The sequence below is a fragment of the Triticum aestivum genome, chromosome 4A, assembly GCF_018294505.1.
Source record: "Triticum aestivum cultivar Chinese Spring chromosome 4A, IWGSC CS RefSeq v2.1, whole genome shotgun sequence".
Taxonomy (NCBI): Eukaryota; Viridiplantae; Streptophyta; class Magnoliopsida; order Poales; family Poaceae; genus Triticum; species Triticum aestivum.
In genome coordinates, this window is record NC_057803.1 from 123,018,666 (window position 1) to 123,041,492 (window position 22,827).

Below are 22,827 nucleotides of genomic sequence, written 5' to 3' on the forward strand. Positions count from 1 at the left end.
GGGTCTGCAACATTCAGATCCGTATGTATCTTGCAAATCTCTATGTCTCCCACATGGACTTGATCCCGGATGGAATTGAAGCATCTCTTGATGTGCTCCGTTCTTTTGTGAAATCTGGATTCCTTTGCCAAGGAAATTGCACCAGTATTGTCACAAAAGATTTTCATTGGACCCAATGCACTAGGTATGACACCTAGTATTGTCACAAAAGTATTTTCCAGTCTCCTCCATTTGCTGCTTCCGAAGCAGCTATGTACTCCGCTTCACACGTAGATCCCGCCACGACGCTTTGTTTAGAAATGCTCCAACTAACATCTCCGCCGTTCAATATAAATATGTATCCGGTTTGCGATTTAGAATTGTCTGGATCAGTGTCAAAGCTTGCATCAACATAACCATTTACGACGAGCTCTTTGTCACCTCCATAAACGAGAAACATATCCTTAGTCCTTTTCAGGTATTTCAGGATGTTCTTGACCGTTGTCCAGTGATCCACTCCTGGATCACTTTGGTACCTCCCTGCTAAACTAATAGAAAGGCACACATCAGGTCTGGTACACATCATTGCATACATGATAGAGCCTATGGCTGAAGCATAGGGAACACTTCTCATTTTCTCTCTATCTTCTACAGTAGTTGGGCATTGAGTCTTACTCAACTTCACACCTTGTAACATAGGCAAGAACCCTTTCTTTGCTTGATTTATTCAAAACTTTATCAAGGTATGTGCTTTGTGAAACTCCAATTAAGCGTCTTGATCTATCTCTATAGATCTTGATGCGCAATATATAAGCAGCTTCTCCGAGGTCTTTCATTGAAAAACTCTTATTCAAGTATCCTTTTATGCTATCCAGAAATTCTATATCATTTCCAATCAATAATATGTCATCCACATATAATATTAGAAATGCTACAGAGCTCCCACTCACTTTCTTGTAAATACAGGCTTCTTCAAAAGTCTGTATAAAACCATATGCTTTGATCACACTATCAAAACGTTTATTCCAACTCTGGATCGCTGGAGCTTGCACACTTTGTTAGCACCCTTTGGATCGACAAAACCTTCTGGTTGCATCATATACAACTCTTCTTCCAGAAATCCATTTAGGAATGCATTTTTGACATCCATTTGCCAAATTTCATAATCATAAAATGCGGTAATTGCTAACATGATTCGGACAGACTTAAGCATCGCTATGGGTGAGAAAGTCTCATCGTAGTCAACCCCTTGAACTTGTCGAAAACCTTTCGCAACAAGTCGAGCTTTTTAGATAGTAACATTACCGTCAACGTCAGTCTTCTTTTTGAAGATCCATTTATTCTCGGTGGCTTGCCGATCATCGGGCAAGTCAACCAAAGTCCACACTTTGTTCTCATACATGGATCCCATCTCAGATTTCATGGCCTCAAGCCATCTTGCGGAATCTGGGCTCACCATCGCTTCTTCATAGTTCGTAGGTTCGTCATGGTCAAGTAACATGACTTCCAGAACAGGATTACCATACCACTCTGGTGCAGATCTTACTCTGGTTGACCTACGAGGTTCGGTAGTAACTTGATCTAAAGTTTCATGATCATCATCATTAGCTTCCTCACTAATTGGTGTAGGAGTGACAGGAACTAGTTTCTGTGATGAACTACTTTCCAATAAGGGAGCAGGTACAGTTACCTCATCAAGTTCTACTTTCCTCCCACTCACTTCTTTCGAGAGAAACTCCTACTCTAGAAAGGATCCATTCTTAGCAACAAATGTCTTGCCTTCGGATCTATGATAGAAGGTGTACCCAATAGTTTCTTTCGGGTATCCTATGAAGACACATTTCTCCGATTTGGGTTCGAGCTTATCAGGTTGAAGATTTTTCACATAAGCATTGCAGCCCCAAACTTTAAGAAACGACAACTTTGGTTTCTTGCCAAACCACAATTCATAAGGCGTCGTCTCAACAGATTTCGATGGTGCCCTATTTAACGTGAATGCAGCTGTCTCTAAAGCATAACCCCAAAACGATAGCGGTACATCAGTAAGAGACATCATAGATCGCACCATATCTAGTAAAGTATGATTACGACGTTCGGACACACCATTACGCTGTGGTGTTCCGGGTGGCGTGAGCTGCGAAACTATTCCGCATTGTTTCAAATGTAGACCAAACTCATAACTCAAATATTATCCTCCACGATCAGATCGTAGAAACTTTATTTTCTTGTTACGATGATTTTCCACTTCACTCTGAAATTCTTTGAACTTTTCAAATGTTTCAGACTTAAGTTTCATTAAGTAGATATACCATATCTGCTCAAATCATGTGTGAAGGTGAGAAAATAACGATACCCGCCGCGAGCCTCAATATTCATTGGACCACATACATCAGTATGTATAATTTCCAATAAATCTGTTGCTCGCTCCATTGTTCCAGAGAACGGTGTTTTAGTCATCTTGCCCATGAGGCATGGTTCGCAAGTACCAAGTGATTCATAATCAAGTGATTCCAGAAGTCCATCAGTATGGAGTTTCTTCATGCGCTTTATACCAATATGACCTAAACGGTAGTGCCACAAATAAGTTGCACTATCATTATCAACTCTGCATCTTTTGGCTTCAACATTATGAATATGTGTATTACTACTATCGAGATTTAACACAAATAGACCACTCTTCAAGGGTGCATGACCATAAAAGATATTACTCATATAAATAGAACAACCATTATTCGCAGATTTAAATGAATAACCGTCTCGCATCAAACAAGATCCATATATAATGTTCATGCTTAACGCTGGCACCAAATAACAATTATTAAGGTCTAACATTAATCTCGAAGGTAGATGTAGAGGTAGCATGCCGACGGCGATCACATCGACCTTGGAACCATTTCCCACGCGCATTGTCACCTCATCCTTAACCAATCTTCGCTCAATCCATAGTCCCTGTTTCGAGTTGCAAATATTAGCAACAAAACCAATATCAAATACCCAGGTGCTACTGCGAGCTCTAGTAAGGTACACATCAATAACATGTATATCACATATACCATTGTTCACCTTGCCATCCTTCTTATCCGCCAAATACTTGGGGCAGTTCCGCTTCTAGTGACCAGTCTGTTTGCAATAGAAGCACTCAGTCTCAAGCTTAGGTCTAGAATTCGGTTTCTTCTCCTGAGCAGCAACTTGTTTGTCGTTCTTTTTGAAGTTCCCCTGCTTCTTCCCTTTACCCTCTTTATTGAAACTGGTAGTCTTGTTGACCATCAACACTTGATGCTCCTTCTTGATTTCTACCTCTGCAGCCTTTAGCATTGCGAAGAGCTTGGGAATTGTCTTATCCATCTCTTGCATATTATAGTTCATCACAAAGCTCTTGTAGCTTGGTGGCAGTGATTGAAGAACTCTATCAATCACACTATAAATAGGAAGATTAACTCCCAGTTGAGTCAAGTGGTTATGGTACCCAGAAATTCTGAGTATATGTTCACTGACATAACTATTCTCCTCCATCTTGCAGCTGTAGAATCTATTGGAGACTTCATATCTCTCAATTCGGGCATTTGCTTGAAATATTAACTTCAACTCCTGGAAAATCTCATATGCTCCATGACGTTCAAAACGTCTTTGAAGTCCTGGTTCTAAGCCGTAAATCATGGCACACAGAACTATCGAGTATGTAACACCCCGAGGATCATGCTACAGTAATCTCCCCCTAATGGTGGCCATGTCATCGTGATTACTATGCAGCTTGCCACTTGTCCAAAAATCAAAGTCTTTCCAAATTTAAAATAAGTCGAATAAATTATTCCTTCGAGCAGTAAAACAAAAATGTTTGCATCATTCTAAAAAGTCTCCTGATCATTTCTCATGTTGAAATCAACATCATTTGGCTCACCAATTAACCCCTAGGAAGTTATAAAGTGGTCCAACAGTAAATGAAAATAGCCTTTTCAAAATAAACAAATACTTATACAATTACAAATGTCCCCAAACTTTGTGGGAAGCTCTAGAATATTGCATGGTAATTATTTGCAAATTTTGAGTCCAAGCAAAATTCATTTGCTATATGAACTAAATAGAAAACTGAGACAAAATGATTAACAAAAAAAGAGAAATGAAAATGGACAAACTTACCTGTTAGATTGGGCTCTATGTGCATAGTGCACAATCGGCCTAGTCCAGCCGTGCCTTCTCCTTCCTTCCTGTTCACAGGAAGCCGTGGCGCGCATCCGACCGGCCATGGCCGCGCCATGGCACATGCCGGCCATCCCCCGGTCTCATTGGAGTATAAGGCCGAGCCAGGCCCCCCTGCAAACCCTAGCACCTCCCCTCTTCACCACCCGCTCCCCTCTTCTTACTACCACATGAGTCGGAGCGTGCTCGTCGACGTCGACGCACCTCACGCTACCACCGGCCATCCCGAGCTGCTACAAGGTGGCTAGGAGCCTACCCGACCTCATCTCCTTCACCTACGCCTCTGGATCGAAGACAAAAGGCCATGTGCGCTCCACGTCGAGCCGCCGTCCCCACCACAGCCGCCGCGACCATCGCCGTCGATCTCCACCACCGGCGCCTCCCAGACCTTCCCCGAGCTCGTTGACGTCGCCCACTCCGGCAAGTCCTCCCCAGGCCTTCCCAGCAACGGAGGTGAGCCCTCCCTTCGACTCCCCGGTTTCCCTATTCCACCGCCGTAGGACGCCGCATCACCATGCCCGAACTCACGACCAACGCGCCCGTCGTCGTGCCCACGCGCGCTGTGCTCCTTGGCCGTGCCTGTCAGGACCCCGACTCGATGCCACATCGATCTAGCATGTAACACCTCATATCGCTTTGCGGCCTCACGCACGGTATCCCCACGGGTGTCGCCTTACCTTTGCCCGGGACCGTTTGCGCATTTTGGCACACGTATATGATGGTGTCGCTAGCATCCATATGATAAAGAGCCCGGGCTGACATGGCTAGTCGTAAACCCAAAGTGGCACTAACTTACAGGGACAGGCATCCATGACCCAGCATCGAACGTGTCGGTCATCAGCGAGTGAATCCAGGCTGTAGCACTGGGCTAACAGGACTCCGGTGAACCGGGCTGTAGCGGGCTAGCAGGACTCCGGTATTCATCGCGTGACATTTCCCCGAAGGGACAGACACAGGATCGAAGAAGGACACATGCCGGCCAGCCTAAGTGTTCCGGAGCAGTAGCAAGCTACCAGGGCTCAGTGGAAGCACTAGGAGACATTTCCCGGTAAGAGAGGCTACTAAGGATAAACAACTAGATAGTCAGATCCCACACATAGCAATACACATTACACGTACGCATAACATGCAAGTATGTGCTGTACAACATGGCATCACAGCATAACTCAACAACTCATATAGATAAAGGCTCAGAAGAGCCATCACAGCATTATTACAAACAGGGGTCACATGACCCAACAGTCAGAGCAATCAAGCAACAAGCGGAAGCATTACATGTCTGAGTACAGACATCTATAAATGAAAAAGGCTGAACGCCTGACTATCTACAACGTCCGATCAAGATCGTAGCTGAGGTACTAGCTACTAGTCGAAGTCCACGAGAACACTAGTAAGACCGAAGTCTCAGCTGCAAAAACATAAATAAAGCAACATGAGTACAAAGGTACTCAGCAAGACTTACATCAGATCCTATCGTACATGCATTGTATCAAGAGGGTAATGTGGGGTTTAGTTGCAGCAAGCCAGCTTTGACTCTGTGGCTATCCTATTCTACGACTACCAGAAACTCTGGAGGTGAAACAACGTACACGAGTCCACTAATCACCACACAATACACTACTATGGATTCATCCCCGTCTCCCTACGAGAAGGCCATCCATAGCACTCACACTTGTCTTGAGCATTTTATAGTATCCACTTCAAGTTGTCTATGTACCATGTAAGCATCCAAGAAGTCCATAACCGCGGACCCGGCTATTCGAATAGATCATGTTAACCCTGCAGGGGTGTACTTCTTCACACACGCTCTCGCCACTTACCGCCATGTACACGTCATGTATCTCGGCAACCTTCAAGCGGAAGCCTGGCGAGGGTGTCGGCCACGACCTGACTAACCACACAAGACTCTAGTCCAGGTTTATCGCCTATTCGGGTTCCATCCGCAAGGAGATCCGGCCGGGGTGTCGCTCACGGCCCCAAACGATGTGAGCAGGGTTCCCGAGCCCACCAACCGGGTGCCACTCGGTACACCGTGCCACGTGTGCCTAGTCTGTCCCAAGCCCACCCTGCGGGTGCCACTTGGTAGAAAAATAGCACTACCTACAAACACCAGAAACTAGTTGCGACTCCTGGACAGAGATCAAGTTGGCTAATAAGTCGAGAGGGGCACTTAAGCATTCCAATGTGTGGTAGTATCGAGTCATTGGACAACATACATAGAACTCAGTGCTTAAGGACGGTTCCAGTGAGACAACCCACCATGTACTCCTACATGGCCTCTCACCGCTACCTTTACCAAATCGTGTTCACACACTTCACTCTCAGCATCAGAACATATCGTAACACTCCAATTCATTCCCAATGAATCAGACCTGACACAACTCTAAGCAATAGCAGGCATAGCATGGTAGGAACACATCAGTGGCTTCAATCAACTCCTACACATGCTAGTGGGTTTCAACTATTTACTGTGGCAATGACAGGTCATGCAGAGGAATGGGTTCAACTACCGCAGCACAAAGTAGCAGATGAATCGTTGTTGTCCTAATGCAATAACTGAGAGCAGGAGCGAGAGAGTAGGGTTTTATCGAAATGAACAAGGGGGTTTGCTTGCCTGGTAAAACAACAAGGGAGGCACTGCTTCACAGACAGGTACTCTGGAACGTCTCCGGAGCAGGACCTATCGAGAAGGAACGGTGCCGGCAATCAATACACAATCATATGCAACAATATGATGCATGAACATGGCATGTAGATGTGATGCTGTTTGAGCTAATGCATCTAGTAAACATTTGGTTTGAAGTCCATTTGAACCAAAGGTTCAAATGCATTTCTAAATTAAGTCTCTTATATATGCCCTAATGTGTTTTCCCATATTCAGCATGTATAAGTTGGTTTTTCATGCATGAAACTAGTACAGATGGAAAGGTTGCATTTTTCTGATAATTTTTCATATATAAATTATTTTAATCTGAGCTACGGTTGAATTGTTATGAATTTTTGAAGTTTAAAACAATTTCTGGAATTTCCTGATTTAATTTAAATCCAGAAATTATATATTGCGTCAGCATTGAGTAAGCATGACGTCAGCAGTCAACTGGGCTGGTCCGGGTCAAACCTGACGTGTGGGACCCACACGTCAGTGACAGGGGGGTTAAACAGGGTTAGTTTAATCCTAATTAAAAAGATTAGTGGCGCTGGGGCCCACTGTCAGTGTCAGGGTTAATTAACAGAGTTGATTAAATTTAAACTAATCCTAAACTAAAATTAGTCAGGGCCGGGGCCCACATGTCATTGACTCTGGGTAGTCAAACCCCAGGTCAACTGGGGGGGGTTAGCGCGGGTTGACCGGTCAATCCCGCCGGCGTTTAGCCGCCGGCGAGGCCGAGCGCGGCGGAGGGGCTCGGGAACGTCGCTCCGGCGACCATTCGGGCGGCGGAGACCACGAGAGCGAAGCCCGCGCTCACGCGCATCCAGTGGAACACGCGGGAGGCTGCGGGGGCGGCGGAGCTCGCCGGAGCAGAGCTCACGGCGGCGGCCGGAGTTCGGCCTCGAGCGGGAGCACAGCTACGGCGCACGGGGAGGAAGAAGAGAAGGGGGAACAGGCGCAGAAGCTCACGGCGGAGGCGACGGGATGGTCAACAGGCTCGGGGACGAGTCGGAGACGACGGACGGGCGCCGACGATCTCGGGCGGCCGACGACGAAGATGACGGCGATGGCGGCTCCTCGGGGCACTCCGGCTTGCGTGGCTCGGCGAGGAGGTAGCTGGCGACGAGGCGGAGCTCCTGGGCACGACGGGGAGGCGAGGGGGAGGCGGTGGCTATGGCCACGGCGTGCGGCGGCGACGGCAGCGCTTCGGGCGCGGGGAGAGGGAGAGATGCAGGGGAGGGAGAGAAACGAGAGAGCGAGGGAGAGATCCGGGGCGGTGCTGGGCGCTTCTGGCGAGGCCAGGGCGTCGAGGGGGAGGGCACGCAGGCAGCTGCCGTGGCGCGCATGCGCGCGGTGTGCGGCGACCACGCGCCCTGTCCCTCTGGCGCGAGGAGGGGGACGACTGGCGTCGGCCAGTCAGCTGGGCCGAGCTACTGGGCCGATCGGGTAAGTGGCCCAGGTAAGTCTCTCTCCCCTTTTCTGTTTTCTTTTCTAATTTTCTGACATTTGTTTGGTTTAATAAAAATACTAAACCATTTTATTTTATTATGCCAATTTTTGTAGGAGCTAGATATATTATTCCAGAGCTCCTTTATAAATGGCATAATTTTTGGACCATATTTCATATATATAGAAATATATTTCCAATGCAAATATTTATCGAATTAATCCAAATGGCCAAAATAAATATCCATGAGCTCCTAAAAATATTGTTTTGATTTTTATCTCTGTCCAATATTTTCAGAGGGCAACATGAGCATTTTCTTGGACCCTTTTGGAGAAATTTTTATTTGGGTCATTTTAAAAAAATGATTCTGAGGGTTCCACCAATCCTCATTTCAAATTTAAATGAAATTTAAATATGATGCACAACTGACTAGCTAGTCTAGGTCATACCAGACTAGGGATGTGACAACTCGCCCCCACTTGAAAAAATCTCGTCCCGAGATTCAGGGGTCGACGGAAAGAAAGCGGGGTACTCCAGTCGAAGACGATCTTCTCGCTCCCAAGTAGCTTCTCTCTCGGAATGATGAGACCACTGAACTTTGAGAAACTTGATGTTCTGACGTCGAGTGACACGCTCTGCTTGATCAAGAATGCGAACCGGGTACTCTCGGTATGTGAGGTTATCTTGGAGATCAAGCGTTTCGTGGTCCACTCCACGGATGGGATCCGAGAAGCAACGCCTGAGTTGAGAGACGTGGAAGACATCATGAACTCGAGAAAGATGCGGGGGTAGTTCCAACTGGTAGGCAACCTCTCCTCGTTTAGCGAGAATACGAAAAGGACCAATGTAACGAGGAGCCAACTTGCCCTTGATACCGAAACGATGGGTACCCTTCAAAGGAGTAACCCGAAGGTAAGCTTGGTCGCCAATTTCATAAGTCATATCCTTATGATGACGATCGTACTGACTTTTCTGACGAGACTGGGCTGTTTTCAAATTCTCACGAATGATGCGAACTTGCTCTTCTGCCTCCTGGATCATGTCCGGTCCAAAGAATTGTCTTTCACCGGTTTCTGACCAGTTCAAAGGTGTTCGACATCTTCGTCCATAGAGAACCTCAAAAGGAGCTTTCTTGAGGCTGGATTGGTAGCTATTGTTATAAGCAAACTCGGCGAAAGGAAGACATTTCTCCCAATCCATACCGAATGAGATAACGCAAGCTCTGAGCATGTCTTCGAGAATTTGATTGACCCGTTCCACCTGACCACTCGACTGAGGGTGGAAAGCGGTACTGAAGGAAAGATGGGTTCCCATGGCAGTTTGGAAACTCTCCCAGAAATGAGAAGTGAAAAGGCTGCCACGGTCTGAATTGATCTCTAGTGGAACACCATGGAGTGATACTATTCGAGAAATGTATAAGTCAGCAAGCTGACTAGCAGTGATACTCTCTCGAACAGGAAGGAAGTGAGCCACTTTGGAAAGACGATCAACGACTACGAAGATAGCATTATTCCCTCTCTTGGTCCTGGGAAAGCCGGTGATGAAGTCCATACCAACTTTATCCCATTTCCATTCAGGAATAGCTAAAGGCTGAAGGGTGCCAGCAGGTCTTTGATGCTCTGCCTTAACGCGACGACAAATGTCACATTTAGCAATGAACTCAGCGATTTCTCTCTTCATCCTAGTCCACCAGAACCTCTGGCGTAGATCCTGATACATCTTAGTACTATCGGGATGAATTGTGAGAGGAGATTCATGCGCCTCCTTAAGAATCAACTGTCGCAGATGTTGATTCTTGGGAACCACCAAGCGATTCTCAAAGAAAACAACACCACGATCATCCATAGAGAAACACCCACCAACTCCCTTCTTAATGTTTCTCTTAATGCGGATAACCCCCCTATCAAACTTCTGGTCAGAGATGATCTGATCCTCAAGGGTAGGTTTCGCCACCAAGGTAGAAAGGAATCCGCGAGGAGCAATGTGAAGGTTAAGCTTACAGAATTCCTCATGGAGAAGTGGTTGGCCTTGCTGCAACATGAGATTGTTGCAATAGGATTTACGGCTTAGAGCATCAGCCATGACATTGGCTTTGCCTGGGGTGTAGGTAATCCCTAGATCATAATCTGTGATTAACTCCAACCAACGTCTTTGCCTAAGGTTCAGATCCGGTTGGGTGAAGATATACTTGAGACTCTGGTGATCGGTGTAGATCTCGCAACGTTTACCAAGGAGGTAATGTCGCCAGGTCTTGAGTGCATAGACTACGGCTGCAAGCTCTAGATCATGTGTAGGATAATTCTCCTCATGTGGATGCAACTGTCGAGATGCATAGGCAATCACATGACGATCCTGCATAAGAATGCAACCTAGTCCCTGTCGTGAGGCGTCGCAGTAGATAATAAAGTCTTTAGTGAAATCCGGTGGCACAAGTATGGGAGCAGAAGTCAGGCGTCTTTTCAGTTCCTGAAAACTGTACTCACACTGTGGGGACCACTCGAACTTTTTATCTTTCTTGAGAAGTTCCGTGAGGGGTTTGGCTACTTTGGAGAAGTTTTCAACAAAGCGGCGACAATAGCTGGCTAGACCAAGGAAACTCCTAACTTGTTTAACGGTCTCAGGTGGAGTCCAATCGAGAACGGCTTGAACTCTCTCGGGATTGACAGCAATGCCCTTACCAGAGATTACGTGGCCTAGGTAGGTCACTTCTGGCAACCAAAATTCACACTTGGAGAACTTGGCATAAAGGCGGTGCTCTCTGAGTTTTTCTAACACAAGTCTAAGATGTTCGGCATGCTCTTCCTCGTTCTTCGAGTAAATAAGAATATCATCGAGGTAAACCACGACGAACTTATCTAAGTACTCCATGAAGATCGAGTTCATCAAGCGGGAGAATGTGGCTGGGGCGTTGGTTAGGCCGAAGGACATGACGGTGTACTCGTACTGGCCATAACGAGTGACAAAAGCTGTCTTGGGAATGTCCCCGTTTCTGATCTTGATTTGATGGTAGCCTAACCTTAAATCCATCTTGGAGAAGACTGAGGATCCAGCGAGCTGATCATACAGGTCGTTGATCCTGGGGAGCGGATACTTGTTCTTTATCGTGACCAAATTAACGGGACGATAATCTACAACCATCCGGTCCGTACCATCCTTCTTCTTGACGAAGAGGACGGGGCAAGCCCAAGGAGAAGAACTAGGACGGATGAAACCCTTTTGCAAGGACTCATCGAGTTGTTTCTTAAGCTCGGCTAGTTCTAGGGGTGCCATCTTGTAAGGTCTCCGGGAGATTGGAGCTGTTCCTGGGATAAGATCTATGACGAACTCTACATCTCTGTCAGGTGGAACACCTGGCAGTTCCTCTGGAAAGACATCCGGAAAGTCACGGACTACCGGGATATCTTCAAGGTCTGGAAGAGGGCTGGCATTAAGAGAATAGAGCTGACGCTTTGCAACTCTAGTGGAGACGGTGACTATCTTGCCAGATGGGTGTGTAAGTTGAACAGATCTTGTGTAACAATCAATCTTGGCATGATGAGCTGTCATCCAGTCCATACCCAAGATGATGTTAATATCTGAGGACTTGAGGGCTACAAGTGATGCAAGGAATACAAGTCTGTCAACAAGGATTTCGTTACCATGGCTTACACTAGAGGTTTGCCATTTGGATCCAGGAGTTTGGATGACTAGCGGAGTTGGCATATCACAAAATGACAGATTGTGCAGGTTAGCATAGCTTTCAGAAATGAAGGAGTGAGATGCTCCAGTATCGAATAGAACTGATGCTGGGTGACAATTGACAAGGAGTGTACCAAGAACGACATCTGGATCATCATGAGCGTCTTTAGCTGAGACGTGATGCACACGTCCACGTTCAGTGGGGGCTGACTTGACACTGATCATCTTGCGTGATGGCTTAATACAGCCAACAGTCTTCTCGGGCTGGGGTGGAGCATAACTAGTCTGAGAGCAGTCACGTGCATAGTGTCCTGGCTTCCCGCATGTGAAGCAAGTCCCTGAGGTTGGACGTGGACCCGCACTGACAAGCGGTCTACCAGTAGGCCTGGGTGGAACATATGACTGAGTTGGGGAAGGCACCACAGAGGATGGCCTCGGTGCATATCCGGAAGGAAGAGCGGAGTTTGGGACCCAAATCCGGCGCTTCTGAGAACTAGAACCGGAGGAAGATCCCAAATCACGGGTGTGCTTACGAGACTCCTCGTAAGTGAGCTGAGCTGTCTCTGCATTAATGGCCTTGTTCACAAGGGCTTGGAATGTATCGCAATGATGCAGGTGAAGATCACGACGCAACTTGGGGTTGAGACCCTTCCGGAACCTAGCCTGCTTCTTGGCGTCCGTGGACACTTCTTCTGTGGCATAACGGGCGAGGTTCTCGAACTCTCTGCTATAAGCATCAACAGCCATCCTACTCTGGGTGAGACTACAGAACTCTTCTCTCTTGCGATCAAGGAGGGCCTGAGGAATGTGATGCTCGCGAAAAGCCTCAGTGAAATCCTTCCAGGTAGGAATCTGGCCGGCTGGAAGCAAAGTCTCATAGTTCTGCCACCAAAGACTAGCAGGACCTTCCAGGTGGTATGTGGCATAAGTGACCTTGTCATCTTCAGCTACGCTCGCGGAACGCAGCTTATGAGTGATGCTACGGAGCCAGTCATCTGCATCGAGTGGCTTGATGGAATGATGAAAGGTAGGTGGGTGCAAACGAATGAAGTCATGAATGGTAGCAGACCCTTTGAACTGATGTGCGGTGTTCTCCTCGATACGTGCCAACAAACGATTAGACTCACGCTTGTTCCTCTCCATCTCTAACATGAACTCTGTCAACGAAGGCTGGTCGGGAGGATCCTCATCCCTACCATCTCCGTGGTTCTGGCTACGAACAGAAGAACTTGATGACATCCTGGTGAAACGAAACCAGCGACGGAATCAGCATTAGCTATGGACTGTAGAATGTAGGACAAGGAATTAGTATCACTCGAACTCCTAGGGAAATTCCGGCAGCATAACGGCAGTAAAATGCTCAGAATGAGACATCCTACTAAAAATGGGGTAGTACAACAACTCAACATCACCACTCAAGGTTCTGGGATAGTACTAAACAGACTACACCGGAAATACTCGAAACTGGGGTATGACTCTGATCAACCAGTCCTATGGAACTACGGAGTAGTAACACGTGATCCTGATAGACGAAAAAGAAGCCTAGTTCCTTAATCCCGTCGGAAAGATAGGATGACTCAGATCAGAAGGCCATGAGGTAAAGGAGTAAAAGAGCCTTACGTTCCTTCCCACAATCAATTCCCTTACATAACTAAAGAATTTCTAGACTCAACTTCGACCAGTATGGCTTGGTAATCCTACAGGCAGTCAGGCTCTGATACCAAAGCTGTCAGGACCCCGACTCAATGCCACATCGATCTAGCATGTAACACCTCATATCACTTTGCGGCCTCACGCACGGTATCCCCACGGGTGTCGCCTTACCTTTGCCCGGGACCGTTTGCGCATTTTGGCACACGTATATGATGGTGTCGCTAGCATCCATATGATAAAGAGCCCGGGCTGACATGGCTAGTCGTAAACCCAAAGTGGCACTAACTTACAGGGACAGGCATCCATGACCCAGCATCGAACGTGTCGGTCATCAGCGAGTGAATCCAGGCTGTAGCACTGGGCTAACAGGACTCCGGTGAACCGGGCTGTAGCGGGCTAGCAGGACTCCGGTATTCATCGCGTGACATTTCCCCGAAGGGACAGACACAGGATCGAAGAAGGACACATGCCGGCCAGCCTAAGTGTTCCGGAGCAGTAGCAAGCTACCAGGGCTCAGTGGAAGCACTAGGAGACATTTCCCGGTAAGAGAGGCTACTAAGGATAAACAACTAGATAGTCAGATCCCACACATAGCAATACACATTACACGTACGCATAACATGCAAGTATGTGCTGTACAACATGGCATCACAGCATAACTCAACAACTCATATAGATAAAGGCTCAGAAGAGCCGTCTCAGCATTATTACAAACAGGGGTCACATGACCCAACAGTCAGAGCAATCAAGCAACAAGCGGAAGCATTACATGTCTGAGTACAGACATCTATAAATGAAAAAGGCTGAACGCCTGACTATCTACAACGTCCGATCAAGATCGTAGCTGAGGTACTAGCTACTAGTCGAAGTCCACGAGAACACTAGTAAGACCGAAGTCTCAGCTGCAAAAACATAAATAAAGCAACATGAGTACAAAGGTACTCAGCAAGACTTACATCAGATCCTATCGTACATGCATTTGTATCAAGAGGGTAATGTGGGGTTTAGTTGCAGCAAGCCAGCTTTGACTCTGTGGCTATCCTATTCTACGACTACCAGAAACTCTGGAGGTGAAACAACGTACACGAGTCCACTAATCACCACACAATACACTACTATGGATTCATCCCCGTCTCCCTACGAGAAGGCCATCCATAGCACTCACACTTGTCTTGAGCATTTTATAGTATCCACTTCAAGTTGTCTATGTACCATGTAAGCATCCAAGAAGTCCATAACCGCGGACCCGGCTATTCGAATAGATCATGTTAACCCTGCAGGGGTGTACTTCTTCACACACGCTCTCGCCACTTACCGCCATGTACACGTCATGTATCTCGGCAACCTTCAAGCGGAAGCCTGGCGAGGGTGTCGGCCACGACCTGACTAACCACACAAGACTCTAGTCCAGGTTTATCGCCTATTCGGGTTCCATCCGCAAGGAGATCCGGCCGGGGTGTCGCTCACGGCCCCAAACGATGTGAGCAGGGTTCCCAAGCCCACCATCCGGGTGCCACTTGGTACACCGTGCCACGTGTGCCTAGTCTGTCCCAAGCCCACCCTGCCGGGTGCCACTTGGTAGAAAAATAGCACTACCTACAAACACCAGAAACTAGTTGCGACTCCTGGACAGAGATCAAGTTGGCTAATAAGTCGAGAGGGGCACTTAAGCATTCCAATGTGTGGTAGTATCGAGTCATTGGACAACATACATAGAACTCAGTGCTTAAGGACGGTTCCAGTGAGACAACCCACCATGTACTCCTACATGGCCTCTCACCGCTACCTTTACCAAATCGTGTTCACACACTTCACTCTCAGCATCAGAACATATCGTAACACTCCAATTCATTCCCAATGAATCAGACCTGACACAACTCTAAGCAATAGCAGGCATAGCATGGTAGGAACACATCAGTGGCTTCAATCAACTCCTACACATGCTAGTGGGTTTCAACTATTTACTGTGGCAATGACAGGTCATGCAGAGGAATGGGTTCAACTACCGCAGCACAAAGTAGCAGATGAATCGTTGTTGTCCTAATGCAATAACTGAGAGCAGGAGCGAGAGAGTAGGGTTTTATCGAAATGAACAAGGGGGTTTGCTTGCCTGGTAAAACAACAAGGGAGGCACTGCTTCACAGACAGGTACTCTGGAACGTCTCCGGAGCAGGACCTATCGAGAAGGAACGGTGCCGGCAATCAATACACAATCATATGCAACAATATGATGCATGAACATGGCATGTAGATGTGATGCTGTTTGAGCTAATGCATCTAGTAAACATTTGGTTTGAAGTCCATTTGAACCAAAGGTTCAAATGCATTTCTAAATTAAGTCTCTTATATATGCCCTAATGTGTTTTCCCATATTCAGCATGTATAAGTTGGTTTTTCATGCATGAAACTAGTACAGATGGAAAGATTGCATTTTTCTGATAATTTTTCATATATAAATTATTTTAATCTGAGCTACGGTTGAATTGTTATGAATTTTTGAAGTTTAAAACAATTTCTGGAATTTCCTGATTTAATTTAAATCCAGAAATTATATATTGCGTCAGCATTGAGTAAGCATGACGTCAGCAGTCAACTGGGCTGGTCCGGGTCAAACCTGACGTGTGGGACCCACACGTCAGTGACAGGGGGGTTAAACAGGGTTAGTTTAATCCTAATTAAAAAGATTAGTGGCGCTGGGGCCCACTGTCAGTGTCAGGGTTAATTAACAGAGTTGATTAAATTTAAACTAATCCTAAACTAAAATTAGTCAGGGCCGGGGCCCACATGTCATTGACTCTGGGTAGTCAAACCCCAGGTCAACTGGGGGGGGTTAGCGCGGGTTGACCGGTCAATCCCGCCGGCGTTTAGCCGCCGGCGAGGCCGAGCGCGGCGGAGGGGCTCGGGAACGTCGCTCCGGCGACCATTCGGGCGGCGGAGACCACGAGAGCGAAGCCCGCGCTCACGCGCATCCAGTGGAACACGCGGGAGGCTGCGGGGGCGGCGGAGCTTGCCGGAGCAGAGCTCACGGCGGCGGCCGGAGTTCGGCCTCGAGCGGGAGCACAGCTACGGCGCACGGGGAGGAAGAAGAGAAGGGGGAACAGGCGCAGAAGCTCACGGCGGAGGCGACGGGATGGTCAATAGGCTCGGGGACGAGTCGGAGACGACGGACGGGCGCCGACGATCTCGGGCAGCCGACGACGAAGATGACGGCGATGGCGGCTCCTCGGGGCACTCCGGCTTGCGTGGCTCGGCGAGGAGGTAGCTGGCGACGAGGCGGAGCTCCTGGGCACGACGGGGAGGCGAGGGGGAGGCCGTGGCTATGGCCACGGCGTGCGGCGGCGACGGCAGCGCTTCGGGCGCTGGGAGAGGGAGAGATGCAGGGGAGGGAGAGAAACGAGAGAGCGAGGGAGAGATCCGGGGCGGTGCTGGGCGCTTCTGGCGAGGCCAGGGCGTCGAGGGGGAGGGCACGCAGGCAGCTGCCGTGGCGCGCATGCGCGCGGTGTGCGGCGACCACGCGCCCTGTCCCTCTGGCGCGAGGAGGGGGACGACTGGCGTCGGCCAGTCAGCTGGGCCGAGCTACTGGGCCGATCGGGTAAGTGGCCCAGGTAAGTCTCTCTCCCCTTTTCTGTTTTCTTTTCTAATTTTCTGACATTTGTTTGGTTTAATAAAAATACTAAACCATTTTATTTTATTATGCCAATTTTTGTAGGAGCTAGATATATTATTCCAGAGCTCCTTTATAAATGGCATAATTTTTGGACCATATTTCATATATATAGAAATATATTTCCAATGCAAATATTTATCGAATTAATCCAAATGGCCAAAATAAATATCCATGAGCTCCTAAAAATATTGTTTTGATTTTTATCTCTGTCCAATATTTTCAGAGGCAACATGAGCATTTTCTTGGACCCTTTTGGAGAAATTTTTATTTGGGTCATTTTAAAAAAATGATTCTGAGGGTTCCACCAATCCTCATTTCAAATTTAAATGAAATTTAAATATGATGCACAACTGACTAGCTAGTCTAGGTCATACCAGACTAGGGATGTGACAGTGCCCCTGACCCATTTGACAGCGCCAGTCCGGGACCGACCCCCGTGCGCGCGGCATCGCCCCCCCACCCCCGCTCGCCCGATGCTGCTGTTGCTTCCTACTGCAACCACCGCACCTGCTGCTCGCCGCTGTTAGCCGCCCCCGCCCCGTACCATGTGCACTCCAAGCCCGCCCGAGACCGCGCTGCCCTCCCCTCCTGCTCGCCGATGGCCACTTCACCGCGCCGGCGCTGCCTGCGCCAGCTTTCATCGGCGCCAACACGCTGCCCGCACCCCTCACCTCTGTCCACTCCCCCGCTAGCCCCCTGATGCTTCTTCTCCTCCTCCCGCCGCCGCACTCGCCTCCATCAGACCGCGCTGGCTCCGCCCGGCCGCGCCCGCGCTCCGCCGGAGCGTGCTGGCACCCGCGCCCGCCAGCCACCCTGCGCGCGCTCGCTCCCCTCGCCCTGCCCTGTCGTCCCGCTGCGCACATTGCCGCCTGCCCATGCGGCTGCACGCCGTCGCTGCGCACTTGCCCGCGTCCGCGCCCGTGACCGCCGGCGCCCCTCGCGCGTCGCTCGGGCCGCGTCTGCCGCCGCTCGGACCCACTTCCCCTGGCCCGACCTTGCCGCTGCCGGGCGCAGCTCCGGCCGGCCGGCGAGCCCCATCATGGCCACGGCCTTCCCCAGCCTCCGCACCCGGGCGGGTTTAGCCATGCTGGGCGCCCACGCCCACTTTTCAATGGCCCAGTGCCCACTGTGGCCTACGGGCCATTGACAGATGGGGCCCGCCCCCTTTAAAAAATGTGTTTAATATATATATATATAAATAATTATTATAACAATTAATTAATTGATTAATTAACTTAATTAAAATTTGCTTAATTAACTTAAAGTAGTTAACCTGCTAATTAGCTACTTAAATTGTAATTAGTTAAAACAGTTAATGACAGGGGCCACCTCTGTTGACCAGTCAAACGTTGACTGGTCAACTGGGACCCCCTGGCCCACTTGTCAGCCACTGAGTGCATTTTGTGTATCCTGTGCTGGGTGCGTCTAGCATTTAAGCCTTATTTCCAAATTAGAAATAAATCCAGAAAATGTACTAAAACTTTAGAAATACGTAGAAATTAATCTGTAACTTGGATGAAAAAGTTTTCTACATGAAAGCTACTCAGAACTATGAGACGAATCCGAATACGCAGCCCATTCATCCACCACACATCCCTAGCATAGTGAACACGCAACTTTCCCCCTCCGGTTCATCTGTCTGAAAATGCAAAACGCCGGGAATACTTTCCCGGATGTTGCCCCCCTTCGCCGGTATCACCTAATACCGCGTTAGGGCATACCTGGCACCGCGTATTTCCTTGTTATGCTTTGTGATACTTTGATTGCTCTGTTATTTATTGTGTTCCCCTCGGTTACTTATTTCCGGTAGACCCCGAGATCGCTGCCGATACCCCTGTGATCGACTACATCAACGACGACCCCTCCTTCTTGCTAGTGCAACTAGGCAAGCCCCCCCCCCTCGTTGATCACCAGATATCACCTATTCTTCTCTCTACTGCTTGCATTAGAGTAGTGTAGCATGTTACTACTTTCCATTAATCCTATTCTGATGCATAGCTTGTCATTGTTGCTACAATTGTGGATACCTTACTTGCAATCCTAAATGCTTAGTATATGATGCTAGTTTATCATCAGTGGACCTACATTCTTGTCAGTCTGCCATGCTATACTATTGGGCCGTGATCACGTCGGGTGTTGATCATGGGTATTTATTATATATAATACACATGATATATATTGTGACTAAAGTCGGGTTGGCTCATAGAGTACCCGCAACTGATTTCGATGTGGTGGCTGAAGGGGCTGGTAGTTCCATCCAGGTAGTGGTGGGCCTGGGTTCCCGACGGCCCCCGACTGTTACTTTGTGGCGGAGCGACAGGGCAGGTTGCGGCCACCTAGGAGAGAGGTGGGTCTGGCCCTGGTCGGTGTCCGCGGTTACTTCTAAATAACACGCTTAACGAGATCTTGGTATTTCTTCTGAGTCTGGCCACTGGCCTATACGCACTAACCAACTATGCGAGAACAATTATGTGCACTCGACGTCATGGTATCGGTCGAAGCCTTCTTGACGTCAGCGACTGAGTGGCGCGCGCCGGATTGGACTGGAACGCCTGCTCTTGTATTAGGGAGGCTAGGTCTGCTTACCGACCGCGTTCGCAACGTGCAGGTGTGCAACGGGGGATGGGCCTAGACCCCTGCACCATAGGATTTAGACTGGCGTGTTGACCTCTCTATTGTGCCTAGGTAGGGCTGTGACGTGTTGGCCTTTCGAGGCCGGGCATGACCCAGAAAAGTGTGTCCGAACATAGGGGATCGAGCGTGTTGGGAAATGTGGTGCACCCCTGCAGATAAGTTGATCTATTCGAATAGTCGTGTCCCTCGATAAAAGGACAACCCGAAGTTGTACCTTAACCTTATGACAACTAGAACCGGATACTTAATAAAACACACCCTTCCAAGTGCCAGATACAACCGGTGATCGCTCTCTCACAGGGCGATGAGGGGAGGATCACCGGGTAGGTTTATGCTACACGATGCTACTTGATGAACTTACCATCTACTCTCTTCTACATGCTGCAAGATGGAGGCGGCCAGAAGCGTAGTCTTCGATAGGACTAGCTATCCCCCTCTTATTCTGGCATTCCGCAGTTCAGTCCACAGATACTCCCCTTTTCATTGATACCAATGTATATGTAGTGTAGATCCTTGCTTGCGAGTACTTTGGATGAGTACTCACGGTTGCTTTCCTACTTCTTTTCCCCCTTTTCCCGGTCATTGTGATCTTATGATGGAGACCAGGAGCCAGAGGATCCAGAGGACGATTCTACGCAGAGTTCGGCTTCGAGGAGTAGTTTGGAGGTCCCAGGCAGGAGGCGTCGCCTTTTCGATTGTTGCTACATTTCGTGCTAGCCTTCTTAAGGCAAACCTGTTTAACTTATGTCTATACTCAGATATTATTGCTTCCACTAACTCTTATGTATTCGAGCATTTGTATTCGAGCCTTCGAGGCCCCTGGCTTGTAATATAAAGCTTGATTTATTTTAATTTGTGTCTAGAGTTGTGTTGTGATATCTTCCCGCGAGTCCTTGATCTTGATCGGACACATTTGCGTGTATGATTAGTGTATGGTCAAATCGGGGGCGTCACAAGTTGGTATCAGAGCCGACTGCGTGTAGGAATCCCCCTTCCACACTCCTTGGCCGAAGTTGAGTCTAGTCGATGAAAATTGTTTTACTAACATGGTTGTGCGGCCCATGGGCCCACATCGCCATTGGGTGGTATTAGGATCTTTTATTCCTCATCTATACTCTCGGACTCTAATCTCTCTTCTATTCGGATTAATGAATTTTGCTAAAACTAACATTAGGATCTCGTGATCACTTTCACCCGGAGAGCACCTTATTACGATGATCGTCTGCTACACCAGAATATTCCGAGGATACTCGACGAGGTTCTCTCGGGACTTTGCGCCATCGCTTTTGCAATTCACATCCATCGATAAACCTCTATGGATAACCACATACACTTGCCATTCATACAATCATTCCCCGTTGATCTTGTTATTATAAGATACCTCAAAATTCTCTCTATTGTTCTGAGAATACTTTGTGCCTATTGCCTTGCAGTTCTTTGCCACATGAATACCCCTATGGATAATTCCTCGCACTTACCGAGTGTCCGCTCATTCCTAGTTGTTCATGTGTTTCACAAAAGTCTTCGAAATCCCATTCGATCTTCTGAAAATCCTGAGCAGCCTATTGCTCTTAAAATTCTCGCTTGATTGCACTATGGTTAATCCCATATGTCTCGTAATCTTAATGGCATCCCTTGTCATTATCATTTTGAGTCTGTTGATTCAATATGTTGCGAATGCTCGCAATCCTCAACCAGATCCTAGAATTCATCCTTCTGGCTCAGACGTCATTTTAAGCATGGGCTGGATATCGACCAATCAGATTGCCATCGATTGAACCCCTAAGCCTACGCAACTTATCCATCCTTAATCAGAGTGTTTGCTTCTGATCCTTTGATTGGAAATCATAATTCTTTTGTATTTGAGCTTTGAATTAGTCAGTTGTTTATATAGTCTGATCTCCTTGCATTTTTTCTCTGGTTGAGTACCGATGCTCACATCAGATCCCTTGAGGACCACCGGATCCTTTGTTGGATTTTATCCGATAGCGTCCTTCATATTCAATCACTTTGGAAGTTCTTTCTCTAATGTATAATGCCATTGGTAAATCCTATCCTCTTATTGGCCATGCATGCTCTGCTTTTGAGCTGGTGATAATTACTCTTGAAACTTGTGGTATATGTTCCTAAGATGCCCTGATGGGTTGAACCAACGCCTTCCCTAATCTATGTGAACCCGAAAGATTTCACGGGTCATACTTATCTGGTATTGCACCAGGTAAAACTTTCAACAACTAATGACATATTCGAAAAATGAAAGTGAATGGAAGGTTATACATTGAAGAAGTGGGAGCCGACCTTGAACCTTACGTTCATGCCCATGGACATGATGTAGATCCTATCATGGAAGCTTCTTGTAATAATAATTACTTCCTTGATGTAATATCATATGGTATCGATGAATTGATCCTTTCGAATCGTGGTTCCGACCATATTTTCTCCTTGATACCATTTCTCAGACAAGTTGAAGTACTTGTCTTCTGTGGATCAATACACCAGTCCAACCTTTACTTTGATCTTTGATATGTCTCCAACGTATCTATAATTTTTTATTGCTCCATGCTATGTTATCTACTGTTTTGGGCAATATTGGGCTTTATTATCCACTTTTATATTATTTTTGGGACTAACCTATTAACCGGAGGCCCAGCCCAGAAATGCTGTTTTTTGCCTATTCGGTGTTTCGAAGAAAACGAATATCAAACAGAGTCGAAACGGAATGAAATCAACTAGAGAAGTTATTTTTGGAAGAAAAGCTACCGGAAAAGCTTGGAGTGCACGTCAGGAAAGAAGGGAGGTGCCCACGAGAGTGGGGGCGCGCCCACCCCCCTAGGGCGCGGTCCCTGCCTCGTGGCCCCCCTTCGGTCCACTGACGTGCTTCTTTCACCCATATATACCTACGTATCCTAAAACTTCCAAAAT